This window comes from Sebastes fasciatus, chromosome 4 (assembly GCF_043250625.1).
Source record: "Sebastes fasciatus isolate fSebFas1 chromosome 4, fSebFas1.pri, whole genome shotgun sequence".
NCBI lineage: Eukaryota > Metazoa > Chordata > Actinopteri > Perciformes > Sebastidae > Sebastes > Sebastes fasciatus.
Window position 1 is genome coordinate 36264409 of NC_133798.1, and position 25901 is coordinate 36290309.

The window sequence follows — 25901 nt, forward strand, 5'->3', positions numbered from 1 at the left end:
GAGCTGGTTACAGATAATAGTTTTGCTGGAGGAAGAACATTTCCTCAGGATACACTGCTGCCTTTTCCATTTTTTTTCCTGGCCATTGAGTTTGACTGTATATCAATCATTTTTATATTGCCTCTCTAAAATGATATTTCAGGTTTCACTTTGATTGTTCCATGAATTTGACACGGCTACGGGATTCTCCTTCAACGGCCTCAAAAGTTTTTAATGCATAAATCTGGAAAATAACTTTAATTTCATAAAAAGCACCGGCAGAAATCGATTTACCTTGGAATAATTTCTAGACAGTTTCTCAATTCCTGCCAGCATTAATTGCAGAGCTCAGATACTCCGGCGCTGCATATAGAGAGGAGGGCAAAAACAATTCACTGCTTTGCCATTATCACTTTCAGTCACCCGGCTCCCCGAGCTCAACCTCACTGACGCAGAAGCCCTTTCATACGCTTTGATCCTGTTAATAATTATTTGCTATGCCGCCGAAGAAGGAGGGCAGATTGAGAAAGCAGCAGAATGCTATGCACTGATAGTCGCACTGAGAAAGAGAGAGGGGGAGAGGAAGAGTTGGAACGTATTGTGGTGTGGGAGTTTCAACAATCCTGTGTTGTCCTTCCCAGACATTTCCACTGAATGTGAAAAAGCAGAGAATGGCCTCAAGGCTTCATCTGAAACTGTCTGTATATGCCAAAGGACAGCGTTTCTGCCCTGGATAAACAATAGTTGAATTTGAAACCTCTTTTTCCCAATTTTTGCGTTCACTCGTGAAAAAAAAGTGGTCTGTTACTGATATTAAAATACATCATTCACTGTCTGTCACCCTCCACACAGTTGATTTTCTTCTATTTCCGATGTCTTTTTGATGAATTCTGAGTGCCTTATCTCATCCCTCCCGTCCTTTGCTGTTGGAAAACGTTTCCCTCCTGGACCGGCTCCTTATCTAGAGTGGCTCTGTATGGGCTCAGAACAGAGCTGGAATCAACATCCCTACTGGTCTGCTGGCAAGGTCGAAAAAGGAAAGCATTGGCTGGGGGGCCGAGAGCGAGCCAAAGAGCTCAACTGTTTCATCATCCTCCTCTCTCCACTGGGGTTGCAGATAGATTACTATGACATTCTTACATTTCTCCATAGATACTGGGGCTCATACTGGCCTCTTGTTGCCTACTGGGTTCGTGATCAGAAAGTTAAAAGGTCTCCGTGTCTCCGCTGAGAGTCAGGAGGCTAATTGTTTGATGCAGGAATTGCTCTGAAAAACGTGTTAAGTATAACAAAAAGCTTCACTATAACTCATACCCAGACGTTTGAAGGTGTTTTTCTCCACTCAGACAGTCAGCATCCCACAGACCGTCCTAACCATCACTAGTGTTGAATGACTGGATTGTAATGCAGTAATCTGTAACAGCATCTCACACCTGGTTGGTTCGTGGAAGTTGTGAATTTTCAGCTGAGCTGGGATATATAGACCTTTTCAAACTTGACAATATGAACAATCTAAATGGGCCCCTTTGTATTTCCTTTTGCAATGTTTGTTAATGCATTAGCTGACAGGAAGTAAACTTGGACCAAAGCTGTTGCCCCGAGCAACAGAATGGCAATAACTGGATCCACAAATCCCATCAAATCATGACTCTACAATGTCAGAAATTGCCAAAAAAATGCAGACTCAAGCAGGATTTCTAGTGTGTCAACACGATTATACTCGTTTTCTACAGTACCACAGGTACCCCGTCAGGGCTCGGATCTAACGGCGTCCCGATAGAAAATGTATTGGGTTGCAGTGAACGGCGAACTTTAGTTATTTTCTTTGATAATGCAATATTGCGTACAACAAATCTGTGTTGAAATCGGCAGGACGAGAGCTAGTTAACGTTAGCTGTTAGCAGCTGGTAAGCAGCACAGTCCTGCACGGAGCTAACAGATGAGCTAACACTAGCGGGAGGTGCTATTGATTTACATTATGATGCATTCAGGCACTATTAAGTAAAAAGTGTTATCATGATGTGTCAAACGTAATCTTGTAAAATGTAGTTTTTGGCAAGAATTTTTAATAAATCCAGTTGTTTGAAGGAGATGTTTTCACAGCAATATGAAATAGATAATAGAGAGGGGATTATGACCTGTTTAACTCCCTAACAAAAACAAGTATGCAAACGTTAATAAAAGAGTGTTGAAGTACATAGGATTTATTGTTTCACTTTTATTTTTTACCGTGGTATTGAATAAAGAATCATGGAATCTCACTGGCATTGGTATCAACTACTAAATTTTGGATATCATGACATCCCTAGTTGGAGCGTAGCTTTAGAGACATATAGCAGACGTCAACCCCTTGCATCATGTACTGTATAAACCTAAATTCACCCCCTCTCTCCTGAGTCATTGAAATCATTGATCGATAGCCTACTCTTGTTTCTACTTCAATGATGTTGTTAAAATAGACTTTTATGACCCCAGAGCTCAATAAAACAAATGATTCATTGAGGTTCTTTGTAAATCTGCATTGAGAAAAAGATTGGGTCAAGACTCGCATCCGTCACTCACTTTATTGCTGCAGACACAACCTGCAACAGGAAGTCATTACAGTGACAAAGTCCTCCCACCTGCAGGTAGGGCAGCTGATAGTGAAGGACAGAGGGATGGATGATCCTGTTATGGTCACCGTCACTCCAAGGTGGGAAAATAAAAACGGGAGTGAGGGATCGTCTCAGACTCTCTGATAAACGGAAGGATGGATGAGGATGACGAAGTGGGAGATGTGCCAACATATGTGTGTGAGGGCTGTGATGAAGAACAGCTGTTAGCTGAGGATTCATTGGTGTTTGTTTTGTGTGTCAATGTACACGACAGCGATATTTATGCAAGTAGTAACGCCTCACACACAAAACACGCAGCTCCCAGTTGAAAGGCGGTAAAACCTTAATGGAAGGTTGGCCACACATAATGGTGTCTAACCACAGGCATTTATCTCAGGAGCCTTCAGACATTAAGTGTGGCCACAGACTGTTTGTAACAGTTGACTCACGATAGCTATAAGTCACTGAAGAATCTGAATTCACAGGCAAACCTGCCGCGATGAAATGGGAATAAATCTGGATGTAAATCATTTGGATTTTTCTAGCATCTTGCCATTTTGTTATTGCTTTGGGTTCTAAACAAAATCTATTAAACAGACAGGAAATAGGGGATATTCAGTAGGGCTGTAAGAAAATATTGATACAGTATCGCGATACTGTATTGATTCTCCAAAACACTATCGATTTTTAATTAACCTCTTAAAAATCCGACAGCCAGCCGTCAGGCTATTGGATCTGGGGGTTGTAGCGGGCTCAGTTTTAAAGCTTGAGTCAAGGTATGAAACTTCATATGAAACTAGAATCTAAGGAATCCAAGCATGTCATACTAGCTCGTCGAGAAGGAGGCTAAATAATGCTCCAAAAAGTTACGCTAAATTTTGGCGAGGAAAAACTGGCATGGCCATTTTCACATGGGTCCCTTGGCGTCTGACCTCCAGATATGTGAATGAAAATGGGTTCTATGGGTACCCACGAGTCTCCCCTTTACAGACATGCCCACTTTATGATAATCCCATGCAGTTTGGGGCAAAAACCATGCATTATAAATGTGTTATTTTGGCCTATTCTAAAATGGTTTATTTCCAGTGTGTTCTTTATACTATAACGATTTTCCTAAAATTAAATAAAAAAAATTGCAATATATCGCCTTGCTTACAGTATTCCAATATATTGCTATATATTGAATCGTAACCCCTGTATCATGATGCGTATTGTATCGCCAGATTCTTGCCAATGCACAACCCTAATATTCAGCAACCTCAGAACCATTGTAGTTAGAATATTTTAGGTCCCCTGTGGATGAAAGCTACATTTAAATATATATATATATATTTTTTTCTTGTATCCTTAAAGAGTCAAACTCTTAGGTCTATTTTACCCTGCATGTTTCGTTATCCAACGTCTTTCTACAATGTGAATAGAGTAAACATTAGAGAGTATAGGAGAAAATAAGAGATAGAGTATAGAATTCATCCTCGAGCAAAATACAATATACCAACAGTATCCCACAGTCACGTGGCGCGATCATATCAGTAATATTTCATGGAGCTATGCTTAATCTGAGCCCTGAGATAGAAGAGCATCAGCGACCACAAAGGCTACGAAGGCTTTCTGTGTTATTTTAATCCATCTCCCAGGAAACGCCTGCTTGTATCAGCTTTCTATATTTCGCGAGGACGTTCAGATGGCTAATTACTGGCAACCTTCTTCCTCGACTCCATCCCATCCCCCCTTACTTTACATCCCTGACTTTATCCTTCTCCTTCCTCTTCTTCGTTATCCACACCATCCTTCTAGAGATCATAGAAACCAAGGGTCTGAAATGTTATCCCAGAGGTTTTCTTGGTTTCCTCCTTTTGGTCTGTATCAGTTTTGATGCATGCCATGAAGTGCATATTTCATTGATAACTTAATTCTCACGCACATTGCAGCCACTTCATAAAAATGCCTGCAGTTATGCTGTTTTAAGAACTCCCTTACAACCCTTTTTCTCTCTTTACAACCAATGCCCTTGTGGGTCCTTGGACTTCTTTCACCTCCAGTGCCCTGTTTTTATTCTGAATCTGGACCCCGGTCCCTCAGTGTAGAAGACATATGGTCCAGATATCAGCACAGATGATGGGGCCACATAGACCTCACCAACACATCAGCTGCCAACTGCACTGACATCTGCGTGCATAGTACCTTTGTTGTCAATAGGAAATGGCCTCTTTAAGCTAATTTAGTAGCGCTGCGCCACGGAGACTAAACACTGGAAAAAGCTGGTAGTCATCAACTGTCTACTATCCTCGTCCTTAGAAACGCTGCAGAAAAGCTTTGAGTGAGAATGCCTCCGATTTGTTTTGGTTGTTAAACAGTCACTCATGGTGCCCCCCCCCTCCTGATTTTAACAGATGACTTGTAAGTCTAGGAAGAGTGAGTAACTATGGAGGCAGCCCTGGAAACTCAGCGTATTAGATGTGGAAACTCTGATGGGTTTTGTTTAGGTTTGGCTGTTTTAGTCTCATGATCTGCACGAAGGTTGACGACCATGTTGAAGAAATCGCATCCTCTTGAAGATGTTTGAGTTGGCAGGGAATGCTACAGTAAATGCTGCTAAATCTGATCTGTTTGGTTTCTTGTCTTAAAGTCCAAAAGACTCCCCTATATTAAACATAGACACTTCTACACTATAAAGTAGATGCTATACCACTGGGCATGGTTTCCTTGTTGTGAGAGCATTTTGTCTTCGCCTTCTGCCAACTTGGTAGACTTTTGGTGTAATTACTAGCTTGTAGACTCAAGTTGTCGGCCTGCTGCTGAGTTGTTGTACCATAGCTGTCACAGACTAGAGAAATTGATTTGATGATCACACTTTTCTTGACCTAGAAATGGCATTTCTAATAAAAGCATGTGTTTATGACAGGCATGCAGTAAGTGGGTCATAAACTTTGAAGAAATGGACAGGGCTGATGGGGCTAATGTACTTAAAGTTACAGCGTTGCAAGGAAAAAGGTTCAATTTGAACTTTGAATAAAAAACACTGGTGTGTTGAGCCATTAAAAGTTTGTGTGTGAAAGGAGGCTATATCCTCGGTAGAGCACTTTAGCTGAATTCATCTTTTTTTTTTTTTTTTACAGCAGACATTTTAGCAATGCAAAGTAGGGAAATAATTGATAACATTAAAAATGACTGAATGCCACTTAGGTGAGCTTGCTCCAGGGTTCACTGGTATGGCTTTAATGGAACTGAGCCATTGTTAACGAAATTTGTTTCACCTGTGCTTTTCCTGCTATGGCAAGTCAAAAACATCTGCCATGAAAAATATCTATTCAGATCCACTATCAGAGCTTCACTGAAAAATAAAATATTCACAATGTGGAAAATGTGACTCGTTCACTCAGTCATATTTCAGTCATAGTAACATTTTTGTCTGAAACCTTGGACACAGCTGTCGCCCAACCTCTGAGCTTTAAGCATTAGATATAAACGGATAATCATATAAAGTTTTCTTCATAGTTGCTGTGTTTTATTTCTTTATATCCCATTGAACAGCCCTGTTAAGGCGTTTTATCTAGTTCTACACCCAGGGGGTGTAATTGCAGGTCCAAGAACGGTAACACGTTATTTCAGGCTGGTCTCATACACCGTTAGTAGCTCTACCTACGAAAAGTAATGCACTGTAATTTGTGTATATCCCACGTACATATAAATAACAGCAAACGCCACGTAGGGAGGAGGTCAGGATGGATGGGTGGCTCAAAAAATTCTGGACTTTCACCCAGGAGACCGTCGTTCGTGTCCCGTGTGAAATCAGAAGTCAACGTTGATTTATTTGTCACGTAACTGACGTACTTCAGTAGCGCCACTTCTGGAGTTATTTTAAACAAAAATACGATCTTTTCTTAATCCCAACGAAGTAGTTTTGTTGCCTCAACCTAACTAAGTAGTTTTGTTGCCTAATCCTAACCAAGCTGATCTTTTCCTAAGCCTAATTAAGTAGTTTTCTTGCTTAAACCTAAGGAAGTTTTTAGTTAGTTAGTTGCTGGACATTTGATGGAAAAGAAACAAAAAAGGAGGAATAACTTTTTCGTAACATATCATACGAACTATTGTATGAGAATACGTCGGTTATTTGGCAAATCCCCAGATAAATGAATTTCCTGCCCTTCTGGCTATTGGTTTGCTTTGCTGGTTCATGCTTTGTACTTCAATAGTAGTTGTTTAGGAAGAGGAGATCACTTTCTCTGTCTAGACTCACCCACTTTACAAACCATTAGACCACTGAAACATCTACTAAATCTGCACTAAGCAGACCGGAGGTTGCCTTTGCTCGGGTCTACGTCTATGGGAGGTTGGCAGCTGCTCGACTCTGATCCTGCCTCTGAAATGTACCATTAAAAGGCATCATGAAACTGATAGGTCTCTCTGGGAATTCAGTCCTACCGGGAGAACTCAGCTCAACCTCATTCTCTCATCTTTTTGTATTCTCTCTCTGTTCACCGTGACATGATGTGACTGTTGTAGTGAGCTGGTCACACTTGGGGACTGAACACAATGAGTGCCGCTAAAGAGAGGGGAAAGGCCAGGTCTATCTCTTTTCTGTCACTCATCCTCTTTTCTTACTTTCCTCTTCAGCTTTTTCTCTCTTCTTTAAATGTAAGAAGCCAAGTGGATTATAGATTCACCCTCCTCTACTTGACCTAGCTTTTCGTCCTCTCCTTCTTCCTCATTTCTTCTTCCTCTGTCTCTGCTCTGTAATGTTATGGCTCCATCTCATCACGAACCACTCTCATACTCCTTCCCTCCCTCCCTCCCTCCCTCCTCACATTAGCGCTCAAACTCTTCCTCCCTCCCTCTCTGTCTCTCATTCATGCACCAGCTCCATATCGACTACGCTTGTCATGTGGCTCTCTTCCCCCATTCGTCTGCCCGGCCGCTGATCGGATACACGCCACTGCTTTGTAAGTAGTTAGCCACGTTTCTTCTTGTTTACTCTTCACCTCCCTCCTCTTCCTGCTCTTCAAGCCTCCCAACAACTGTTGCATGTCTCGTCAGTAAGGCAGAGGATCGTTAGCATACTGACAGGCTCAGAGACACAGATGGACAGGATGAACAGACAGGACTTAGGAGATCTACAGAGAAAAAGGTTGTGCATAGGGACAGATTAGATGAAGGGAGGAGGAGAAGCGGAGGAGAGGGAGCCACGAGCCAGTCTATGCATCATTATTATCATCTCCTGTCTCCAGTGTCAAGTGTTGGGAGAAGGGACTTTCAGCGCTGAAGGGACACCCTCTAATTAAGCAGGATGTGCTGCTTGGGACAAGCTGGCTCTCATGTTAATGAGACCTCTTTATACACTGGAGGAGCTGCAGCTTCTTAGTCACAGCTCAGTTTTATGGGACAACAATGGGAGTGTGTCACCACTCAACAATGCTTGTGTCTGTGCTCATTCACACACTATCTGTTCATGCAACTTAACCTTTTGGAGACAAAAAGGTTAAGTTTATTTATGTTCACTTGTATTCTTTTTATATGATATCGTAGCAGCCTGTGCTTCTTTTTCTCCTCCTCGTGAATATTGAATTTGTGCGGAAGCAGCTTAAAAAATGTTCAAAAGAGAAGGTTTATCTGCTTACAGGAACTGTTGTTTGCACCCTGACTCTCCTCCCCGCATTTTCAACACAATCCTTTTAACGTCTGCATAGAAATTCCAGCCATGAAAAAGGATTTTTTTTTACAGGATTTTAACTGACTGTAATAATAGATCCTGAGAGTGAAAAAGAGAGGAATGCACACTCAGATTGAGATGGGGAATGATTGATTCAGAAACCTTTTTTCTCATTTGCTCAAATGTGGTAGAAAAAAAGTACAGGCTCAGCAGTGTTTGGAGAACAGTCGAGTTAATACAACTTGATTTGTGGCTTATCTGTGACTATTTTTGCTGTATGTATATTGGATAATCCCACCCCTCCTCCAACACATTTCTTTCTCATCAGCTGTAAGCAGGAAGACACAATTCTCACACACACACACACATACACACACACACACACACATGGTAGCTAATGCTTTTAGGCCTGATAGGAGAGAGTGTGTTTAGTTCTTGTTTTCAATTCAGTCCCTGCTGTCTCACTGCAGGGTGGAAGTTGTGAGTCAATAGACTCTTCATTTTAATCCATTCTTGCATCAACCTGAAGTCATTCAGCTGACTTGCAAGTGAATTAAAGGCGTGATGTTAAACCTAAAAGTGATAATGTCGATGTAGCCAAGCTTAAAGCTGCAACTTTGGAGCAACCAGCAAGAGTAAAGGCCCCGACACACCAAGTAGATGGTCGTCCGTCGGCCTAGTTTTTGCGGTGTGTCTCGCACCGTTGGCTTTAGTCTGCACGCGTTGGAGGTTTGTTGGTCGATTCAGCATGTGGAATCGCCGGCGGAGCCCGTCGGTGAAAAAAAACCTCTGTTTGGCCGTTCAGCTTAAACAAATCAGTTAACGAGAACAGAAATGGAAGTGAGGAATGTAAGCCAACAAGTAAAGTCAAAAGGTCACACGCAGAAGGCTCTTTTCATTTTTCATCTTCATCTCATCTGATCATTCCAACACACGGATATTTTCATGACATGACCATCGAAGCTAAAAGCTAAGTGGTGGGTGACAGTGGTGTGAAATTAGTTGACAAACGCTGCTTTTTTTCATGTATGTATCACAACAACGGCTTGTACTGTATATCCGCAGTCTTTCGGTTTCGGCGAGCATGTGCATCCAGCCTATAAAGCCAGAGCGAGAGCTTCTTAAAGATTGACATTGTGCTTATTCTCACATGCTTAGACTTCTTTGCATTCCATAATAGCACCTTACCTGGAGGAGAAAGAAAAAGATGTCTGGTAAAATCCTTAAAAGTGTCATAAGTGAAGTGAGAAACATTGGATTGAGACCAGTACCTGAAGCGGTGGGAGTTGGCCTCATGTTACCTCTGTGCCCTTTTACCTCGGTCCATGTTTTTTTCTGTCTTTCTTTTCTAGTATTGAAATGTTTCACTGCAACCGATAAAACAATCCAGGCAGACTTCCAAGGTGTTGATTGGCATGTTTCCACACCTTTCCTTATTTCACCCACATGGGAGAACTGAGGCCGGGCTCTGACAAAATGAATCGACTGGGAAGCAAACCATTTGGAGGCCATCGTCTGCCAACTCTGGAAACACATGGCTAGACTACAGTTGCCACTTAAAAGCAGTCTCCAATTTGAACTGAACCAAATATAACAAGAATCAAAATACACTGTAGAAAGTGTTACAAAAATGTAATTCTGCATTCGGTTTAATTAAGGTTTCTCACAAGTTGGCAACTTGGTTTCTGATTTGCCCTCTCAATCTCACCTGTCTGTGTTATCTATCCCTTAAATGAAGAGTAGCAGTGGTAGTTGTCACCGTGGAGCCCCCCCCTCTTCACCACCACCACCAGCACTGACAAGCCTGTCGCTGAAAATGCAGAGTAGTTTGGAGATTTCGGAGGTTGTTATGGAGACGAGGACGAGGTAGAGCAGGATGACGGGAAGCAAAAAATAAATATGAGGAGCAAGCATAACAAGCATTCTGATGACTGGGATGGACTGTACGTTGCATATTCATGAAGCTGCCAGTAGGACTGATCTGTGTGTTCGGTGACGATTTCCCTTGTCTGTGTGGCGTCGGCTCTGCCACAAAGCTCAGGATTGTATGTGATGATTTGTCTGTGTTCCTCCACTGAGCCCTGTTGTTGTGTAAAAGCTTCCTGTGTGTCTCTGTACTCAACCACAGACTTATACTATATCCAACAGATCATATTTAAGAAAAACACAGGTCTTACATCTTAAGACGGGCTTGCATTGCAATCCCTTAAATGTATTGGAGGATGACGGTTAAAACTGGAGAGACAAATAGCAGTTTTTTTTGTTTAAAGTTTTGTAATCTTTTCTTAATAATTTAATAAAGTGGATATTGTATGTGCGTTGGATCTTGCAGTACTGCTGAAATGCCATTAAGAAAGACATAAAAGATGCCATTATGTTGTGTAGATACCTTTATAGAGTAACCTCCAAACAACACATGCAATCATCGTCTAGCTCAGTGAATGTGGTCACTTGGTTTGTTTTGTTTGACAGCCATGAGTGTGATTGATGGATTCTAGAGATTATACCTTAATCCTGATTTAAATGACATGTTATGCATAATTTAGCTTACATTACTTAAGACTATTGTTTGTTGTTGGTTGAATCGAACACAGATACTCATTTAGATTCCTGTGTTTGTGATTCTGGGTCTGGTTTTCTTTCTTCAGTTTGACCTGTCCTTCACTTGTTTGAGCGGTTCCACTGTAAGCTATTAGCTCAGCCTCTCTGCAGCCAGCGTTAATGACAGTGAGTCAGCAAATTATGCTCACACAATCTGGCCATGGACGAAGGTGAAGGTGATCTGGGAGTCAGGTGAAAACACTTAATGTATAACAGCTACAACAGTGCTAATCTAATTATTCTCATACTGGATCGAAAAAAAGACCATCATAACGGTATGAACCAGGCGGCAACCTCCAGGTCTGAGAAGTGAAGCCAATGCAGAAGTGCCTTAAACTTGCATTCTTTCTAACAGCCAGCAGGGGGCGACTCCTCTGGTTGCAAAAAGAAGTCTGATTGTATAGAAGTCTATGAGAAAACGAGCCTACTTCTCACTTGATTTATTACCTCAGTAAACATTGTAAACATGAGTTTATGATCTCAATCTCTAGTTTCAAGTCTTCTTCAATACAGCATGATGTTCATTTAGTAAATTATGGTCCCATTTAGATTCATATAGACCATAAAGCAGGGGATGCTTTAGGGCGTGGCTACCTTGTGGGTGACAGGTCGCTACCACAACGTTTTCCGGTCTGGGAGTTGTCTGTGTTTTTGTCTTACAACTTTAACCCTTTCACAGTGTGTTTTCAGGTCATGAAAGTTAATTGTAACATTTTGGTCGCCTAAAATTGTCTTATTCTTGTGTCACTTCTCGTTACAAAAACCCAAGATGGCGACGGCCAAAATGCCCAATTCGAAGCTTCAAAACGGCAGTCCACAAATCGATGGGTGATGTCATGGTGACTACGTCCACTTCTTATATACAGTTTATGGTACGAGCATGTACATAATTGCAGCATAAGCAGGCACACACATAAATGGACATTTGAGCACTTACAGTAGCTAAAAAAAAAATCTATTTTTCCTACAGGAAAATGTTCAGTGTCCATTTCATCCAGTTCAGAATGATTGAACATCTTTTGGTACTGTAATAAACAATTTGTCCAAAAGTTCCTCTGATGCTTTCATTTAGTAGTGACACCAAAGAGAGGTTTAACAAACACTGGGACTGTCAGTCGTAAAAACAGGAGGAAGCTTGAATCACCTGTAGATCTTCAACATAACTCAGACAATAGTCATAGCAGTAAACAGGACATTTATTCTCAAGCCACACAGTCATGCTTTGAAAAAAAAAAAGGCACTCAGACAGTCAATTAAAAGCCTGTTTACCGCCGAGTGTGCCAGTCGGAAATTCAAACTGTTATTAAGGTGTGCAAAGCAGCAACACACACTCGTGCTGTCCCAGTAAGTGCACCTCTCAGAGGAGACAAACCAATAGCATGCTGGAGCGGTGAGTCCTGTGGAAGGGAATGTACAGGTAGCAGATGGACCGCTGGAACCAGCTGTTGTTTACCAGGCAGGAGGGAGGGATTGTGGTCAATAAAGTTCACAGAGGCAGGGGGCATGCGTGCAATTGCACCTGCGAACACCACACTTTAATTTTAAGCCTGCTTAAATGTGCAAAACAAACAGTGCTGGACGGACACAGTAGCCACCTCTGAGGGGGAGTGCCACAACACAGAGTGGTTGTAAATGACTACAAGGCTGCCAGTATCACAGTTTTAAATCTAGGTAGAGGAAATGAACAAAAAACAACCCATATTTAGTAATTGTTGTATTAATATAATGTCCACTGAGCCATTTAATTAGGAACTGCTCCAGTTGACCTGCTAGAGTTGGTTTTATTGGGCAGCTCACAGGTGTGTATATCTCATGGAGTGTGTGGGAAGCCAGTGCTGGATAGGGCAGGTGTCATTCTACTGTACTTAAATAACTCACCAGAGCATAGAGTGTATAATCCTGCACTTCAGTTTTAGAAATGCTCTTCCTGAACTTTTCTATTATATGAGTCCTAACTGTCTGGAGCATGCCTATTGACCCTTTAGCTGTCCTACATGACACTTATAACACAACTAGTACATTGTTATCTGGGTGTTTCCTTACCCAGGTGGACCACAACTCATCACATAGAAGAGATATCTCCTGACTTACCGTAAATCTCCAGCCCTGCGATTTTCTTTTTCAACCTGATTCTTATTTTTGTTGTTTCGTGCATAATTTCTAACCGTTGAAACATTTTACTCATCAAGTTATTTGCTGTCATCTGGAGACATCACTAGAACAGAGTCCAGGAGGGCAAGCAACACAAGTGATCAGATGATCACACGTATGCTAAACAAACAATTTGACAATATTTTGTAGGGCAGCCCCCTCTTAGTCGACTAATCGACTAACCAACTAAGATTTCTTTTGTCGATTCGTCATTTTTCATGCCTTTTTCACGCTGAATGACTCATTTCTAAGAAACTTCTGAGCACACCTCCGATAAACACAAGATTTAAAGTGGTGCTTTTGTGTGATTCTTTGTGGAGAAACTCTGTTTTACAGATCTGGCGATTAAATCAATCGATTAGTCGACAAAATCGTATGAGTGTTAGTCTACTAAGAATTTCTCTCGTCAAGGACAGCCACCCTGATATTTTCTAAACCTTCTCAACTTTGTTGGAGTGATTATAATATAAATATTTATCCTACACATGTTAGGTTGCTAGTAGAAAAAGGTGAACCAGGTAGTAATTCTACAAAATCCAATGGACCTATACAACAGTTTGGGTCATTACTGTTGCCTTTGTTTTCTCCTCTAAGTGAGTATTGTACAGTTAAAGGTTTGTTTGTATTGTTTACTCCGCTGTACTCAGGCTTTATCCTGAATCTCAGCAATTTAGATGATGAGAAACATGTTATTAAAACCCATATGAATGATGGCCAGAGCTACAAAAATAGCATTTAGCATCCAGATTGTGAAAAAGAACACGTTATTGGCTTGTGCCTGAGAGTTGCCAGAAATGTTCATTAGATGTCATCAAAGCTGTGGGGGTCGGCTGAATATGCTCTGCATATAAATCGAGGTTGCATAAGAGACTGACAGGATCATCACACAAAGATGTTCCATTACACATAGACAAAAATGCATAAACACATAAACCATGGAGATATGAAGATGATTGTAATGAAAAGCAAAAAAGTAGGTGTGTTACTACCAAGTTAGTCAGAAATATCCACACTCAGGAATGTTTTTAAATCCCCACACTCGAATGAGTAAAGAGGAAGCTTACACACAAATGAACAGTGTTTTTGAAACCAATTGCATTTATTCGTAGTAGTGGTACAGAATGTACAGCAACATTTTTATCACTGCAGAACTTCCAAGGATTTTCTCTCCACATTCCCATTTTGACAGATCATTTCTTTTCCGTTGTACAGCGAATAAATAGGCTCATAAAAAAAAAAAAAACCCAAGGCTCCTGAGATGACTATGGCTATTTTTATCCCCCAACAAGATGCTTCGTCCTCGGATGAATTAATGCAGAACGTTTTTTAAGATACAATCCCTGACATGGGGGGGGGATGGTTTTGCGTTATTTTCTGAAGTTTTCCTCGGTTGCATAGCAACACTCGTACAGCCACCTATTTTGTCTCCAAATACACCTCAAAAACAGATCTTAAAGGAGCAAAAGGAGACTCGAATATGGATGTGAGCTTAGCAACTTCAATGCACTGACAGAAAGTATGTCCTCCCTTCACAGTTGGCATTAAATCCACTAACTGGATTAGAAGAACTGTTACTGACCAGTTTATTTTCAGCACACGGGATACCAGGACGAGATAGATGTTTGCATGCTGCTCAGTAGAGCGTTGAGTACATATTTAAAAATGTAAAACATGACACATAGTGACCAGAGAATTATGCCCTCTGAAAAATCAGCAAGGGTCCTATTTTTGTGGCGGTGCAACGAGCAGCACAGACAGCGCCCTGAATGTCTTTTCCTGTGTTTTGGTGGAAAATGTGTCTTAGCTGAGAATAGATGTCTCAGTATCATGTCTGTTTCTGTCGTGACGTCACTTTGTCAACAACACAAGCTTAATTCTTGGAGCAAATAAATGAAATATGACTGAAATGCTGAAATCTATTTGAATCAAACACTCTCCAACCAGTAGATGTGTTTGAATTGACATCAATAATAATGTTTATTGTGGTCGAAGCAGGAACATCGGTAAAGCAGTATGAATTTATCTATAAATTAACATGGGTGATTATAGTATCTGTTGTCCACAGAGCTTCTTTAGACTGGATTAGGGCTGGGCAATATGACCATATGTATCGTCAGAACGATATCAAAATGTTTTTCTATATCATTTCTATCGTGGTATGGGCTAGGCCTATATTGATTTATTTTTTCTCTATAATTTCACTTAAAACTGTTATGTTCACTTGGCCCTCAAGTTCTTGAAATGAGAAAATACTCTGCTTTTCATATGTTAAGTAGTAATCACACTGAAGTACAAAAACAGGCTTTACTATGTGGTTGTTTCATATAGACTATTTATTTATTGAATTACCAGAAAACATGCTATATTGTGATATATATCGTTATTGAATGATGAAATGAACAATTTCAATAAAAAAACTAGATTTAATCCCCATTGTAAACTTTTAGGCATTTATTATCTTGTTGCATTCATGCATCATTGTTTACCAAGTTGGGCTGGGCGATATGAAGAAAATCAAATATTACAATATTTTTTAACAATACCGTTATTGAGGTGATATTGTAGGGTTGATTATTGGTGCTTTCACAAAATGAGATTTTTTGATAAATAATTATCAGTAATGTGGATATAATAACCAAATGGGTAAAGGCAAATAATACTGATAAGTTCAGAAAATGACTTCACTTTACTGTAATGCAGCCTTTAAAACTAGGGAAAGACAACGTTTATTTCATATTACGATATCCAAAATCTAAGACGATATCTAATCTCATATCACAATATCGATATAATATAGATAAATTGCCCAGCTCTAATACCAGGCAGATAAAAAACAAAACACCTATGTTGAGTTGTAAATAGTAGCCTATTTGTCCTGCTGAAGGCCTGAGCAGCGCTCGTCCTCAGGGCCACTTGAAGCTCAAATTAGTTCATATGCATCAAGTTTTGTCCTCTCGTGTTTTGGCCTCTAACATAATAAAGCGTGTCTGTTCCGGGTGCTAAGTGTACTAATAAATCTGATGTGTGTTCTGTAACGCCATGCCTGAACAATGACTTGCTCTGAAAATGAGCCACGATGTTAAGAGATCTGCCTCGGGGCAAACTAACACTCTCTTCTTCTTCTTCTTCTTCTTCTCTCCCTCCGTCTCTGTTTCCCCTTTCCATCGCCCTCCCTCTTCATTCTTTCTTTCACACTCTCATTCTGTTCATCCTCATCTCTCGGTCTGTCTTTGCCCTTTTTCTGTTTCTCTGTCATCTGTAGGTTCCAGAAGTATAGGTGCTCTCTGCTCCACCAACTGAGACTCCATGGCTGCCGGTGCTGCCGCTTGACTCATTGCACCGTGAGTTCACTCTTCTTTTATGTGTGTGTTGGTCTGTTTGTCCATCTGTGTTTTTCTCATGTCCTCAGAGAGGCTTTTTCTTGGTTGTTTAGTCAGTCTATGTAGCGTGCCCACTTGAATTAATGACACACCGACACCCTCGCTTTATCCTCTGCAGCGGCTGCTTCTCCGTGACTTTATTTGTGGAACTGTTTTGAATTGTGAAGATACATTATTTTGTGTGACTCTAAATGTTGATGCCAAGAGAGCCTGATTACTCCCTATGGACCAGAGTCGTGCTGTGATTAGTCTCTCACGCTGTGCTCATTATTCTGCTGATTCCGCTCTCTACACTACTCTGGCATTAGTATGGCAACACTGGCTTTCTCCAAAACAAAAAGTGGACGCATGAAGCCAGTGTTCTCAACTTGGTGAGTGACAGGCTGTGATAGCAATTACAACACACTGCAGTTTTCTTATTAGTGTGTGATTTCAAATTAAACAACTTACTCCATCCATATTTGATGTGATATATAATAGAAGTATAACAGCTGGTCTAGTTTTTTTGTTAATGGATTCTTAATGTCCTGAATAGCAGATGAGATGCACTGCAGCTGATGCTCGTAGTGGAACATTGTGCGAATATTAGATTATGATATTATGTGTGGGTACTGTTGGGACTGTTATGCCAGTGCTAAATGGTTGGGGTGTAATGGTACACAGGAGTCACGGTCTGGCTCATACCCCGGTTTAGGAGTCACAGTTCGGTACAGTGGGGAAAAAAAACAAATGCATCAGGATGCGTTTCTTTTCATTTATTTTGAACAGACAGTCAAAGACGGACAGAATCCTCTTGTTGGGGACTGAGGTAGCATTTCGCCCACTGGCAACTTTGGTAAACTATTTTCATTACACAAATAAGTAACATTTCAAACACTTCTATATAACACTGAACAAACACTTTCACAACAGGCTTTAAAACTGAAAAGCATCTATTATGCTACGAAATTTAAACTGAAAATCCCAAACATTTATCATCCCTGTGATCGGCGCATCTGTGTGATGCCCTCAATGTGCTTTAGCACGGTCGATGTGTTTCCATTCACATACCCTGCAGCGGTGGAGCAACGCCAATACACCGCCCTCGTCTTATACACAACTCTTTCTCTCTGTTGCTGTGGTAGCTGACCGGTAACCTGCAGGCGGGTCTTCCAGGTCCGGGGTTTCATTTGCGCTGGCCATAATGTGACTGACTCGCACGCCAATCCGCTTGTCGTGCTAATAACCTCAGCACATGTTGCTAACAGCGTACGGCTAAACGTCTCCAAGCGGAACTCGCGCTTGTGAACTCTGGTTCCTCATCACGTGCATCAATCTACATACCGTGTATTCTACGTGCACCGGACCAACTGGGATATTTGGATTTATCTTTGTTCCTTTAATATCTTTGTTCCTTTAATATTGTCATAAGTCTATATTGTTTAGTTAAAGCAATGTTTTGGATCAGAGCACACTGAAGGTCAGAGGTTACTCCAATGTCAGTGAAAAATTGGATCAAGTTCCAAACAACTGTACATATTAGTGCAGCATATAATATGTATGCTTCTTTTTTAAAAGCAGTATTAGTTTATTTTTTGGCATGTTGGGGGTTAATAATCCTCTTTTTTTTCCTTCTTTTTTTTTCACTATGACCAACCCCTCACATTACACATAGTCATCTGATCCATTGTCAATATGATACTATTGATTGGTGCAGAGTTAAATGGTAAATGTCCATCCAGAAGTGATAACGTTTTTGATCTTGTTGTGAGGATTTTGTTGATGACTTACCTTTGCTAACATTGCCACGCACTTATTATTTTGCTAATGATCTCTGTTTCCATATGTCTCAGAGCCAGCTGGGTAAAAAGCAGCCATCTGTGTTGTGTCTCAGCAGCTTTGGGTCCTGCTCTGTTTGCATGTGCTCCGTCTCCACAGCTCCCACCACAGATGTCGCTGCGTATGTGTGTGTGTTTGTGTAATAACAACAGATACTTTATGTGCTGCACTTGACCTTTTATAAAGGAACACAAGACGACTATTTTCTCTTTAGTTTCGTCTGCAACATTTGCTCTGCTTTAAGACCTTGAAGATGCACACGCTCACACGAGGGAACTGTACTGAAAGAAAATAACATCCAATTATCAGAAGACTTTATTTGGAACAATGCATAGCGTGGGATTGCCGGGAAAGAAAGTCCTTAAAGTCGAGATGAAATTAAAAAAAGCCTTTTTAAACCTTTTAGATCACATCCACGGTCATATTGTGCACCTTTTAACAATATATGCAAACAAATATTACAACAAAAAATGAATCATCTTTTATTTCCTGTAAAGCAAAATATGACATGTGCTTACGTAAGCTATTACCATCCAATTTCTACCAGAGGGCAACTCCAGGTCTGAGAAGTGAAGCCAATGCTGAAGTGCCTTAAACCTGCATTCTGTCTAACAGCCAGCAGGGGGCGACTCCTCTGGTTGCAAAAAAGAAGTCTGCTTGTATAGAAGTCTGAGAAAATGAGCCTACTTCTCACTTGATTTATTACCTCAGTAAACATTGTAAACATGAGTTAATGGTCTCAATCGCTAGTTTCAAGTCTTCTTCAATACAGCATGATGTTCATTTAGTAAATTATGGTCCCATTTAGAGTCAAACAGACCATAAAGCAGGGGATGCTTTAGGGCGTTGTTTGGTCTGGGAGTTTTCTGTGTTTTCATCTTAGAACTTTAACTCTTTCACAGTGTGTTTTCAGTTCATGAAAGTTAATTATATCCTTTTTGGTCGCCTAAACAATTTTTTATTCAGCACTCAGGTGTACTTAGCTCCACCCTCTCGTATCACTTCTGGTTGCAAAATACCAAGATGGCGACGGGCAAAATGACCCAACTCAAGGCTTCAAAACAGCAGTCCACAAACCAATAGGTGACGTCACGGTGACTACGTCCACTTCTTTCAGTCTATGAGTTCAACCAATAATATCATGACATCCATCCGTCAATCAATCTTCAATTTCTAGTGCCACAGTCCTCAGTAACTCCGTATCGCGCCACATTTTAAACCCGCCCACTTTTTAGTGTTCCAATCAAATGTGAAGGATTTGATTTGAATCCCGTCTTGTAACTGTACACCGCTCAAATATTCAGTTTCACTGGGCAATACTCACTGCACAGAAGTTAAAGCGTCTTTAGCTTTAGTCTTTCACTGGGACTTTAACATAGTTTCAAGGAAGTTTTGTTTCTTCCAGTTCGGCCATTTTTTTTTTTGCAGAAAAGCAAGCCGTCATAAATATTGAGGAGGGGAAGAGTTGAATTTATGATAATCCTTGAGACTCCTTGGAGGATCAGATGGTTGCACATGTGTCTATTGCGATATAGATGCTGAAACAACGTATTTTCATCTCTCCTCCATGCCAAGGAAAAAAAAAATCCATGTAGTAAGCAGCAAACTCTGGCTGGCAGCAAAACTCCCCCTCACAACCAGGAAATGTGTAGAATCTTATTTTCAAAATGTTTCTTTTTTTAATGAGACCCGTCAGGCTCGATTTCACACACACACATGCACCAACTGAAATGGTTTGGGGCTGGTTAGAGGAAGCGAGGAGGATGAAATGCTCGTTCAGGCAAAGACAGAGGTACTGTACCTTGAGTGAGCTTCTGTACAAAGCATACATATGCTCTCTCTTTCAAAGCTTTTGACCCACAGGCTGCTGCTCGCCCTCGTCCCCCTGTGCGTTTCACCTGGAAGTGTCGGTGGCGTAGGATGGCATTATCTCTCTCCCGCCGCCTCTTTGCCTTCTCTGGTATCCATTAGTTTCCGCTGCCGTTGGTTTGTTTTGCGCTTGGTGCTTAAGAGCAGGGGGGGGGGTGTTGTGTTCAATGTAATTGGATGATGTGGTATTGCTTTCCAAGCTGTTGGTGCCAGCAGTCGTTCTTTGGCCCACACCGCTCATCATCTTCCTCAAAGCCACCAAGAGAAATGATTGCAAAAAGGAAAGCTATGTCCGTCCAAAACTAGTTGCCAGAAAATACTGTAAACAATGATGGACTAGTCGAGGAGTTGTTGTCGTTTTTGTTACTATTGTGACACATTTGCTACCAGCAGGTTACCTGAATGGGGCCTCCTCTTGTTTGACCCTTCCTAAAATGTCTTTTATGATTTGCAGAAGTAAAACCTGCTTCACCTTTTTCATGATGCAGGTCAGGCCCATAGACTGTATATAACGGTGAATGAAATGACAGCTCCCCAAAAGTGAAACCAAAACATCTGGATCGCCCCCTGGTGGCTGGTTGCAGTATAGGTCATAAACCCCGCCCCCCCCCATGTTAGCGGATTTTTTCCAAAGATGGTTTCTGTCAGTTTAGGTAGTTTTTAAGTGTTCTGATAAGCTTGATTTTAATTTGTTATTTGATGCTATAAAAAGGGGTGTGACGTCATGATTGACAGCTGTGATTGACAGCTGCTCTGAGTGAAGTAGTCACAGAGTCAGAGGCTCTGAGTTGTACAAGAGAGGAGATGTAACTTTGACTTTCCATAACCGTCACGAGTCTGTGAAATAGAACGTGTCAATTTGATCATAAATGTAGAGGTATTATGGTTAGTTGTTGTGTCTTTTCTAGCCAAACAGCTACCGTGGTGCTAACGTAGCAGCTAGGTGGCTCACGCTAGCAAGCTGCGGCTGTGCTCGGCTCGTGATTGGCTCGGGCAGGTGTGAGGGCGGGACCTTAATACTGCGGCTCCAGCCCCCCAATCACTCAAAAATCTCAAGATGGTCCCGGGATCACTTCTGTACAGTGGGAGGAAGTGGAGACGCGTCGTCCATCTTTATAAATACAGTCTATAGTCAGGCCCGCACAGCTGTTATGACTCTTCCACCACTGTTGTGTACATAATGTCTTTCTGGAGTTGATAATTTTTCAACTTGGACCCTCTACTGTCAAGTTTTAAGACACAATTGAAGCCAATTTATGGAAGTTAATGTTTGATATATAACTGAAACTCATTAAGGAGTTCAATGATTCTATTATCTCTTTTTATTGAGTTTTTTTTTTCTTCATCAAAGTCTGACAGATTTTGGAATAAAGCCCCTGATTTCACATAACACAAAAAGACAGCTGTGAATGTTTTCCAAAGTGGAGCCAGATTTCTGGATTAGCATAGCCGTTCTCCAGAGAGCACAGTTAGCAGGCAGAGAGAAACAGACAAAGCCATGGTTAAATCATTAGTGATATAAGCCTGTCCCCCCCTTACAGTCAGCCTAACGTAGTCCAAAACCACCATGGGAAAAGCGAGAGAAATTCTACATTCACAAAAACTCTGTTTTCTTTTTATTGGTGGTAATTGGGAACTGTTATCAAAACTGTTCTCCCCCCTTCTCATTTCTCCTCGAGTCGAGCGCTGTAGCAGAAAGAGGCGATTGTTCTTAGAAGAAAGTAGGACGAGTTTCTCCCGGCAGCTTCCGTTTTGTCTTGGGGCTGTTTCTGTCTTTTGTAGCTTCCTATATATTCTTCCTATATATTCTGTTTCTCATGCATGTACTCCAGCAAGTCTAATTAAGACCTGGGTAAGATGGAGTGCCAAGAGTGCTAGTTTTTTGTGTCTGCATTACATATTTAAATAAAACCGATTCAGGGTAAAAAACAACAAAATGGAGTACAGTTCTTGTCCTGGTTTTCAAAGTTAATCTATTTGTGACATCTGACAACTTTTTCAAATCGTTAAACCATTTTTTTATCTCAGCAGACTTGTGAGGTTACCTCTTCTTCTCTCTCTTCTTTCTCACATTGCTTGTTTTAGATCTTGAATGGAGTAAAGAGGTTGAGAACGAAGCTGACTAAATGAAGGACAAGCTTCAAAGGTTTCACAATAAAAGCAGACTTGTTGACAGGATAGGGAACGTGCTGCCCGCCATGCCTTGAACGACTGACTGTGCTAGTTCAGGCAGCTATACCGCAGGCAGTCTGGGCAAGTGTGTGTAAGTGTGATATTACAGTCCTGAAGCCAAATAATTTTCTGTGATCCCAGCTGATTGCTTGCTCGCTGCACCCCCCCCACTGGCATCCCAAGTATATCCAGCTGATGTTGGTCCTGGTGCCAAACAAGCCTCTGTTCTATGGGGAAACAGAGGGAACGCCAGCAGGGAGGATGTTAGTCAGGTGGGAGAAAACCACGGTCATCACCTGCCCCCGGCTAATCACTGTGGCAGTTTTACACCAGAGCGTGTGAGCGAGTGAAACTGGGAGTGAGTGAGAGTGAATGAGCGTATGTGTGAGTGAGAAAGGGAGAGTATGTGTGTGTTGGTGAGAGACAAACCGTAAGAGAGATGAAAAAAAATCTCCTATGATGACATGCTTGTTATTTATAGCCCTACAGCCAGCTAATATAGACCCGCTACCGTGCTGCCGTTGTAACTCGAGGTTTGAATGTTTCAGCTTGTATACTGAAGATGAGACGCGTGCATTTCCTCCTTTTCCCATGACCAGCACATTAACACAGCAGTTACTAAACAGGTTTCAAATGTACTTTCTATAGCCGCGCTTTGCATGCAAGTTATGAAACATGCCCGAAGAAGCATGGCACATGTGTGACCATGTGTGACCACGGGCACCGGTTCTCACTGAGATCTGTTCTACCACCTTCCTCCAGACTGTTTTCCTTGTGGTTTATGTTAAAGCATTCTTTTGTGTGTGCTCTCTATAGTTTTGTTACCACTAGAGAAGTGTTATTAAGGGGGAAAAAAACTACCATGCACATGACTTTGGACAGTTGTGAGATGTTTTTCCTCGACGCAAATAGCTTTCCAAAAGCTAGAAAGTACAGAGCCGAGTCTCTAATCTGTGGTGATATCATGTTGCACATTTTTTTACCTGCTCCAGTGACAAGGACTTTGTGAACACTGAGGCGGCATGCACTGTGATTTCCTCGGAGTACAAGGAACATTTTGTTCCCGTTGAGAATTTATGCGATCAGGTAGAAGTTATGCACATAAATGTGTGTAAGCAGGCAGGTATACTTCTACAAAAGCAGCCTTGTACTTATTTTCAATGGAGCATTTTTATTGACATCAGTTATTGCCATTAGTTTACGTAAATCATTTTACATTGAATTGAGGAGTTTTGAATGTTGTCAATCAAGACAAGTGGAGTTATCTCTTAAAGGGACAGTGTGTTGGATTTGGCGGCATCTAGTGGTGCGGTTGCAGATTGCAACCAGCTGAGTACCCCTCCGCTCATTCCTCCCTTTCCAAGACTGCGGTGACGTGAGCCGCCGAGTGCAAAGCCGCGGTAACGTTGTTGGCCTCTCTCAGAGGCCATCCTTACCATAATAACACTACTTTAGGAGCAACGGAAGTCAGACAGCGGCAAGCGTTACCACGGTTTTGCACTCTGCAGCTCAAATTACCACAGTTTTGGAGAACTACGGTGGCCTTCAGGCAACGTAAAAACAAGAAAAAGGCTCTCTCTACAGCCAGGGTTTGGGTGTTCTGGGCTACTGTAGAAACATGGCGGACTCTGTGAAGAAGACCCGCTCCCTGTTATGAAAACACAACGATTCTTAGTTTCAGGTGATTATACACTAATGAAAACATAGTCATGAGTAATTCCATTTATGCTAATAAACCCCCTGACATGTTACCCACTGTTCCTTTAACTTAAACACATTAAAAATTACCGTCAGGCTTTATTCAGATTGTGTAACATTCACGTTTAACAAGGCCGATCTAAAATGATGCTCTGCTGTAAAAAGAGCAGCAACAGTAGGTCAACAATTGTTATTTAAACTGTGGAGCTACTGTACAGTATGTATTGTATTACACACAGCACAGTATATCTTCAGGGCACCAAGTATTTACACAACCAGTCCCTGCTGGTTCTCCAGCTTTCCTCAAAACTTCTGTGTCCTTTCATTAAGTTTTATTTAAAAAAAAAATGCTTCATTTAACACCTTTAAAATCACACTGTTAAATTTGTAACTTGTTCTTAGCAGAGGTGTTATGATACCCGACAACTTTACTGATATTACATAACTCATTTCACTTTGGGTATCACATTTTCCAAATGGCCAATATTTATTTTGGGAGTGATACTCTGTGTGTGCGTCTCTTTGCGTCTTGTGTGTGTGTGTTTGTGTGTGTGTATAATGCACTCCCACACATCTGCCGGTGTCGGCTCTGCCACTTTGCTGGTGTTTGTCTGGAGGCCAGCGGGTTGGTCTCCCCAGAGACCTGCACTGGCTCTTTCCCAGGCCAGACTGCAGCAACTCTCCCAGAGCTTTCACAATACCAAACACTGCGCTGGAATGTTGTTGCTTTCTTTTTTTTTCTCTTTTTCTTCTTTTAGTTTTGCTCTCCCTCACTCCCTCCCAGTCAGTGCTTTGAGTCACGCCTGCCCATAGAGTGTAATTGCAAACCTAATCTACCAAAATATATTGCGATCTTAATGAATCTTCTTTGCATGAAATGTGCTCAGAAACTGCATATTGAGCCTTCAGGCTACAGAGAGGATAACCTCAAAAGATTGAACACAATGGCAGCCTTCACCCTGACTGAGATGTCAGATTTTTATTCTCATTCGCTTAGCATACAGGTTAAAAATAGATGAGGAAATCCTACATTCCAGATACACATGTTCCTACTCGTACAGGTGTGTTTTGATCACAAATACAACTGGAAACTTGATATTTACAGCCAACATTAAAACAAGAATCAGATTTGTCCAAGACAATCAAAGAGCTTCAAATTGAGGTCCCCACTGGCTATATTGAAACTAAACCGCATCTTAACCATCTTGTGGGATTGTTGAACAACTGAGACTGACAGTTGGAACTACCACGGGCTAACGACTGAGCCTTACACTGCAGCGAGGAGGACATTGTTTTGACAGCATCATCTGGTTTTGCATTGGCTGTTCCAAGTCAAATCTGTCAGTGAATCAGCTCTGGGAGGTGAGCTTGTAATGAGGTCGTTTGGTTGTCACATTACTCATCGCCGTCTGCCAACACTACTACTGAAAAGAGCTTGTATAGTCCATGTTTTTAGTTTGTTTACTCGGGGAAGACTTGAGGCTTGAAGGGACTGAAGAGCAGGCCCAGAAAATGCTGCTGCTAAAATGTGTGCTCTAATTGCTGGCGACTGATTTTGCCCACTCCGTTTCCTTATGGATTCATTTGGCAGTGGAAATACACGTAATGAAACAAAGAAGAGTTTTGATTACACACTGCAAGTATTATTTCTGCAGTATAGGAGATAGCACATCTTTAGCAGCAATATATTTCCCCTTTTGAGGAATAAACCAGTATCCCCCAGCTCACTATTCATTTACAGCTCAAGTATAGCTGTTTACAAGCTGAAACAAATGTGAAACAACTGTCTTCTCTTCAAACATAAAATAGACAATAGTGTTTCAGGAAAGGAACTACAGGGGGGGGGTTGAAGCTCATCGACTGTCAGCATCGTACATGCATTCGAAGCTATACCTACGGAAAGTAATGCACTGAATTTTGTATGTATCCCACAAAGTGAATCCACGTAATTGTGAACCAGGAAGGATAAAGAGCAGCGAACGCTGAGTA

General features: G+C 41.4%; 1 protein-coding gene across 5 annotated transcripts in view; it reads left to right on the top strand.

Moving 5' to 3' along the window:
* peak1 (pseudopodium-enriched atypical kinase 1) overlaps positions 1-25901 on the top strand; it is a 129816-nt gene that overhangs the window by 48554 nt on the left and 55361 nt on the right. For 3 of the 5 annotated variants that reach the window (XM_074633931.1, XM_074633930.1, XM_074633933.1), the window contains one exon: positions 16238-16316. The exons of 1 other annotated variant lie outside the window; for it this stretch is intronic. The gene's annotated coding sequence lies outside the window, so the exon portion shown is untranslated. Of the gene's footprint in view, positions 1-7448; positions 7517-16237; positions 16317-25901 lie in introns of those variants that run through there. One more of the 5 variants, XM_074633934.1, reaches the window with a different exon arrangement.